Source organism: Herpailurus yagouaroundi, unplaced genomic scaffold, assembly GCF_014898765.1.
Source record: "Herpailurus yagouaroundi ecotype Mexico unplaced genomic scaffold, PumYag 160, whole genome shotgun sequence".
Lineage (NCBI taxonomy): Eukaryota > Metazoa > Chordata > Mammalia > Carnivora > Felidae > Herpailurus > Herpailurus yagouaroundi.
Window position 1 is genome coordinate 36877401 of NW_024412401.1, and position 7058 is coordinate 36884458.

General features: G+C 49.9%; 1 protein-coding gene across 4 annotated transcripts in view; it reads left to right on the plus strand.

Moving 5' to 3' along the window:
• Positions 1 to 5831: 5831 nt before the first annotated feature.
• The window catches only part of SLC31A2 (solute carrier family 31 member 2), a 14672-nt gene continuing 13445 nt past the window's right edge, over positions 5832 to 7058 (plus strand). For 3 of the 4 annotated variants that reach the window (XR_005792641.1, XM_040481997.1, XM_040481999.1), the window contains exon 1: positions 5832 to 5937. The gene's annotated coding sequence lies outside the window, so the exon portion shown is untranslated. Of the gene's footprint in view, positions 5938 to 6404; positions 6682 to 7058 lie in introns of all 4 variants that reach the window. The other variant, XM_040481998.1, reaches the window with a different exon arrangement.

Below are 7058 nucleotides of genomic sequence, written 5' to 3' on the forward strand. Positions count from 1 at the left end.
AAGTCAGACACTTAACCAACTGAGCCACCCAGGCACCCCCGGCTGAAGGCCCTTCTAGACAGGCAGTAAAGTTACAAATGTTGATGTTCCCTATGTTAGGCTGAATAATGGCCCTAAAAAGTATCCAGGTCTTAACTCCTGGCCCCTGTGAATGTTACCTTACCTGGCAAACGAGACTTTCGCACAGTATTAAATCAAGGATCTTGAGATGGGGAGATTATCCTAGATTATCTGGATAGATCCTAAATATAATTGCAAACTATGTCCTCTAGAAGTAAGGAGAAGGAGACTGGACACACAAGAGAGAAGGCAATGTGAGATTTAAAGAGAGATTTGAAGTTGCAATCCTTCGGGATTTGGAGATGGTGGAAGGTTCCCCCAAGGCAAGGAATGCAGGAGCCAGCTCCAGAAGCTGGGAAGGACAAGGAAGGGACTCTTCCCTAGAACTTCCGGAAGGAGTGATACCTTAATTTCATCCCGGTGAATCTGGTTTTCAGGCTTCCGACTCCCAGAACTGTGAGAGAGTAAAATGTGCGTTGTTTTTAAGCCACCAAACTGGGGGTAATTTTTTTAATAGTAGCCATAGGAAACTAATATCCCCTTCATGGTAGGCTGGCCGGCCCATGCTGTCCTTCGTCCTAGCGGGCTTTGGATCAGGAAGGAGATGGATGGGGAGGCCAGAGGCACTTACGTGCACCCTGCATTCCTTGGGGATCTTTACTGGACCGTGGGGGAGCAGAGGCCTGGAATGCAGCGTGGGAAGTTCCCCAGCAGGGAGAAAGAGAGACAGCACAGTCCTGGCTCCCTGAGAACTTGGAAACAGACTACAGGAACCCCCAGGAGCTGCCCTCTTCGTGCTCAACAACCCAGGATGAGCAGAGTCATGTTCCAGAAGAAGCTCAGAGTCCTGGTGGTGACAGAGCCGGTGCAGATAGATATCTCAAGCAGGGAGGAACTTGGGCTCTGACCATCATTCTTAAGAACATCCAGGTCCAGAGCCAAAGTTCACAGCCTCCAAGAAGGGCAAAGCCCCAGGGTTGAAGACAATGCACAGACGCCCACGGGTGACTCCTCCTAGCACATTCCCTCATGTGCCCTGAGAGTCCTTGCAGGGAGAGGCCCGTGCAGGGCCTGGAAACCCCACACCACGACCCGGTCACAGCTGCCCAGTGGCGAGCACTCTCTGTGCATTCGGTGCTAGAGTCGCTCTCTCCAGGGGCTCTTCTGAGTAACTTCATCGCTTGGGTTCCCTGATCATTGCAAATTTTCCCCTCACTTATTTAAAAAAAAATTTTTTAATGTTTATTTATTTTTGAGAGAGAGAGACAGAGCATGAGCAGGGAGGGGCAGAGAGAGAGGGAGACACAGAATCCGAAGCAGGCTCCAGGCTCCGAGCTGTCAGCACAGAGCCTGATGCAAGGCTCAGGTCCTGATCTCTCGGTTCTTGGGTTTGAGCCGAAGTCAGACGCTTAACCGACTGAGCCACCAGGAGCCCCTCCCTCACTTATTTTTTATCTTTTCTTGATTGTCTGTGAGCTGCTTCAAAGCCTCTGTGTGGAGGGAGGATACATTATTAAACAAATGGTTACTTTTTTAAAAAAAACCTTCAGAAAAAGATTTTAAGAACATTCCCCACCCCAGTTTCACCTCACCTCCTGTAAAATGAATCCAAGAGAAGAAGAAATCAGCTGGATTATAAATATTCCAGCTCTTTTAATGTTTACCAGATTATCCCCGAATTTAGCAGTTTAAAGCAACCATTTTATTTTGCCCGAGATCTTGTGGGAATTCAAGAAGGACTTGGCTGGACAGCTCTTGCTTGAAGTCTCTTATGCAATTTCACTAAGATGTCTGTGGAGGCCAGAGTCATCTGAAGGCTCAACGGGGCGGGATCAAAGACAGCTTCACTCGTCTGATCCAGGTGACATTGGGAGACAAGCACACCACCAGCCCGAGCATTTATGTGGAGCCTCTCTATACGGCTTGGGCTTCCTCACAACATGGTGGCCTCAGAGAATTCAGACTTTATTTCATTAATTAATTAATTAATTAATTTAATGTTTGCTTGTTTATTTTGAAAGGTTTATTTTTGAGAGAAAGAGAACGTAAGCAGGGTAGGGGCAGAGAGAGAGGAAGAGAGGATCTGAAGCAGGTTCTGGGTGGACAGCACCAAGCCCAATGCAGGGCTTGAACCCATGAAACGTGAGATCATGACCTGAGCCGAAGGAAGACACTCAACCGACTGAGCCACCCAGGCGCCCCTCAGATTTTTCTTTTTGTTTTCTAACTTGGTAACTCAGAGCTCTGAAAGTGAAAGACCTAATATATAAAATCTTCAGTGCCTTAAAAAAAAAAAATAACAACTTTCTTGAGATATAATTCACATACGATAAGGTGTACAATTTTAACATAGTCGCAGACTGGTGCAACCATCACAACTATCTAATTTCAGAGTATTTTTATCACTCGGGAGAAACGCCATACCCATTAGCTGTCACTACCCCCCCCCTTCCTTCCTCCTTGGCCTGTCTTGCCCTGCCAAAAGCTGCCCAAACCTGCCAAAACGCTCGTGAGAAACGAAACTGTCATGTCTCACAGGTTGCTTGGGTTTCTACCACTTCCTTCCTCTGAAGCAATGAAGCACAAACCATCTACCTGCCGGGATTCATTTGTTTGTTCAATGAATATTTATTAATAGTCTGCTTGGTGACATGAACTATGTTACTTAGTAACCAGGAGTACCTTCCTGAACAAAAAGACAGAAATCCCTGTTCTGGGGCGCCTGGGTGGCTCAGTCTGTTAAGCCACCAACTTTGGCTCAGGTCATGATCTCGCAGTTTGTGGGTTTGAGCCCCGCGTCGGGCTCTGTGCTGACAGCTCAGAGCCTGGAGCCTGCTTCGGATTCTGTGTCTCCCTCTCTCTCTGCCCCTCCCTCACTTGTGCTCTCTCTCTCTCTCTCTCAAAAATAAATAAACATTAAAAAAATAATAAATCCCTGTTCTCCTTGATCTATTTGAGCAGAGAGAAAGAAAGAATGAATGACCAAATTAAATAGTATGTCACAAGGTGGTAAGTACTAAGGGGACATACAGCAGAGGAAGCAGGACAGGGAATCCAAGAGGGATGGCAGTTTTAAACAGGGTGGTCAGGGTAGGCCTCACCAGGAGAGTGACATTCGGGAAAGACAAGGGGGAAATGCAGCGAGAAAAGCATACACGAAAAACCCTTCGCTGCCTCTCCTTTGTCCCCAAATCAATTCCTGACTTAAAACATAGCCTTCGGCTTGTTCTAGCCTGGATCCTGCTTTCTCCAGTCTCACCAACAGTCTCACACACACACACACACACACACACACACGCATGTGCACACATGTTCTGTCGCCACACTGGCCAACCTCGAATGTCCTACTCTTCCTGTGTCGCACATGGCAGATACATAATGCTAGTCACGGCATAAACATAAAATAACAGGGTTTGGGGAGAACAGAGGAGGCTAGTTGAATGCGGCAACATGGAAAACATACAAAAGTTCTAGCCACAGGGGCGCCTGGCTGGCTCAGTCGGCAGAGCATTCACCTCTTGATCTCTGGGTTGCGAGGTCAAGCCACACACTGAGTGTGGCTCCTACTTTACAAAAAAGTCGTAGTCATAAAGCGCGGCTTCCAACCTCGCGCTCACTTCTAACCGCAGATCGTTGGCACGTGAAGGGGAAGTTAAAGGTCATCCATTCCGCCCCTCACTGGGGCCCAGAGATGGAGGGTGGCACCCTTGGGGTCCCACAGCCTTACCTGCACAGTGAGGCCAGATATGCTGCAGGAGTAACATTTTATGCACGCAGTTTTCTGGCGAGGCCTCAAGTTCCTCTACTGAGTGTCAGAAGGAGAAATGACTGGTTAGATTTCCCCTCCACCAACTGACCACAGATGAGCTGAGTGCCTCCGTTGAAGGGGCCCCTCGCAGATCTCTGCGACATCCGAGGCAGTGTCATCTTTCCTGACTGAGGATTCTGTCTGGGGGCTCTAGGAATGTGCTGGAAAAGACAAGGGCAGAATCTTTGTTGTTCCTCAGGAGGAGAGGACTGTCAAAATATAGAATCCAGAAACGATCTCTTGGCTGCGGACCAAGGCTTGACTGGCTGCGGTGGAATCTTATGAGCTGGGGTTCTGTGGTTGGCACCAGATTCTCTGCCCGGGGTCTGGAGGAGGGGAGTCTCTGGTGGCTCAGAAAGAAAAGGGGCACTTTAGAACTTCGGGGCTAGAGTGTTATAGCCATAACACACACGAGGAAGTTAGAACTAAGTGTGAAGGTCACCGGATTGTGACAAAGCCAACAAAAACAGTCAAATGAATAAAGCTGTGTTGTCAGTTCTTCTACGGGGGGATGGAGGTGTGGGCTAAGGGAACGCATGAGAGAGCCTGCTTGCATGAAGGTCAAGTCTTCTTACTCCTGTTTCCCAGGTGAGGCCCAGGGAGGTGAAAAATTACACCCAAATCTCCAAATCCTCCCAAGCTCTTGCAACCCAGATGCTTCAAGAATATCCATGAGCTTCCTCCACGGACCAGTGCATTCCCCTCAGCAGGGCTCCCTCCCAGACCCCCTCATGATGTCAGTCCCATATTCTTTCCCTGAGGCTGACCTGATCCCTGACATCCCTCTAACCCCCACTATCCTTCAGACTGAGGCTCTTACAAGCTGCCTGACCCTGAGCAAGTGTCTTGACCTTTGGCGATCTGCTTCCCCTCCAGAAATATCTGTGCTAATGACGACAAGGGCTACCATTTATTGAGCAAGCTCCCATAACCAGGTTCTGTACTGAAAATTTAACACACGAGGCTTCATTTAAGCCTTAGAACATCCCTATGACATAGATTCTGTTATTATTTTCATTTTATTGACCAGGAAACTGAGGCTCAGAAACACAATACCTTTTGCCTGAGGTCCCAAAGCCAATACTTGCTGGCTCAGGATTTGAACTGAGGTCATACTCCAGGGTCAAGTCCTCTACTATTACTGTCTCTGGTAAGATTTCTCTGAGGTTTCCTTTTTCCCACTGGACAACTGTGTATTTAAAAATGAGGGCGACTGGGTGGTTCAGTTAGTTAAGCGTCTGACTTCAGCTCAGGTCATGATCTCATGGTTGATGGGTTTGAGCCCTGCGTCAGGCTCTGTGCTGACAGCTCAGAACCTGGAGCCTGCTTTGGATTCTGTGTCTCCCTCTCTCTCTCTACACCTCCCCCACCTGCACTCTCTCTCTCTCTTAAAAATAAATAAACATTAAAAAAATGAAATACTGTTAAAGGTCACTCATCCCCCAGAAAATTCCCTGCACCTCGAAAAATTGGATGGATAAAATGGGCAGACAATACACAAACAGAGATACCAATAAGAAAAAAGTTTACCACCCTAGTAATCAAAGAAATACAAGTTAAAATTAAAACTGTGTGTTGCTTTTTTGCTTATCAGATTGGAAAAGATAGAAAAAGAACAGCCACATTTAAAAGCCGAGGGCATAATTTAATTTACTCCTGATTTGTTGCTATTTGGCCCATAGAATGGACTTTATAATTTTTCACTCGTGTAAAGCTTTGCTCGCGTTATTAGAAGAGCAATAAACTTTTTAAATGATAATTGCAAAGACAGGTCAAGTGCAAAACTGGGTAAGGAGCCAAACGGTGCGCAGGACGGAGCCCCCGCTGCGCTGGCGACTCCGGCTGGCGCGCCGCCGGCTCGGGGACCCGTGGGTGCGCCCCAGGCCTCCCGGAATGAGGCCTCACGTGGGGACCACAACTCCCAGGCACCCGCGCGCCCGCCTCACCCCGACATGTGACCGCGCCGCCCGGGTCGCGACCGCGGCGGCGGCGGCTGGACGGACTCGGAGCTGGGAGCCCCGAGTGAGTAGCAGCGGCTCCGGCGCCCGCTCGGCGCGCTCGCCTCGAAGGTGAGTGCAGGCTCCGCCGACAGCGACGACGCGGGGCGGGTGGCCCGGGCGGGACCCTCGAGTGCCCGTCGCCCCTTGGCCGGGTGCGAGCCTTGGGGGGACGCGGGAGGGGGAGCTGGCGGTGGCTTTGCTTTGGGGTTTTCTCTTATTTGTGCCTCCCGCTGGGAGTCAGTCCGGCCCGACCGGACGAGCGGTGGAGGCGCGGTGGGTGAAGACGGACTTGGCCGAGGGTTCCCTGCCCTGGGGGCAGTGACTTGGCGGAGATTCCGAGAAGGCCCCCATCAGGAGCTAAGGCCCGGTGCACTTCACGCACCGAGAACACGCCCGGGGGTGGGGTGGGGTGGGGGGCTCTCTGTCGCGGCTAGCCTGTGGTCTGAATCTCTGGGGGGAAAAAAACCCCAGACCCAGCTACTTTCCATCTTCCCTACATTTGGGTAGGAAGTGGCATTTCAGACTATTTTTTTTAGGTGGAGTTCACCTGGGAGAGAATGACAGCTTGCCAGACTCTTTGGTCTTCGAAGAAATCATAATACATCCCACGAAGAATGTCATAGAATTGAAGATACAGGAAGCCAACACTGGTCACTTAGTCGAAGGCTCACCCCCCACCTCCTACTGGGTTTCTAAAAGGGGAAATAGAGGGGAAGAGTTTGTGAAAAGCTCCGGAGCCGGCCAGCACAGGACAGGGACATAAGCTCCCCCCTGAACTCTTGGGTTTATAAATGAGAGAGCGCTTCTTAAAGTGTAAGTAACCGCAGATGAGAACGTAAAGAAAACAAGTCCATGATTGCTCTCTTCTTCACCACAGCCTCTCCCTGCCCAGGGTGGGGCCCTGAATAAGGCACAGATAAGTTAGACTTGGGGTCTGGAGGCTGAGATTCCACCCAAGTGGGGAAACGAGGGTAGGGCGCTGCCTCATGCATATCTGACCACAGGACCCTGTTTCACTGAAAAATGTAGCCCCAACTCAGAGTATTGCTGATTTGAGTCTTGTTCTCCGGTTGAAAAGGCAAGGGTAGGCGAGGCTTTGTCTTCCCCCTGATTCTTCACTCCCCAGTAGGTGGAACCACTCTCCGGGCACTTCCAGCTTGGAACATACTAAACTCCGTCTTCCCCCGGGC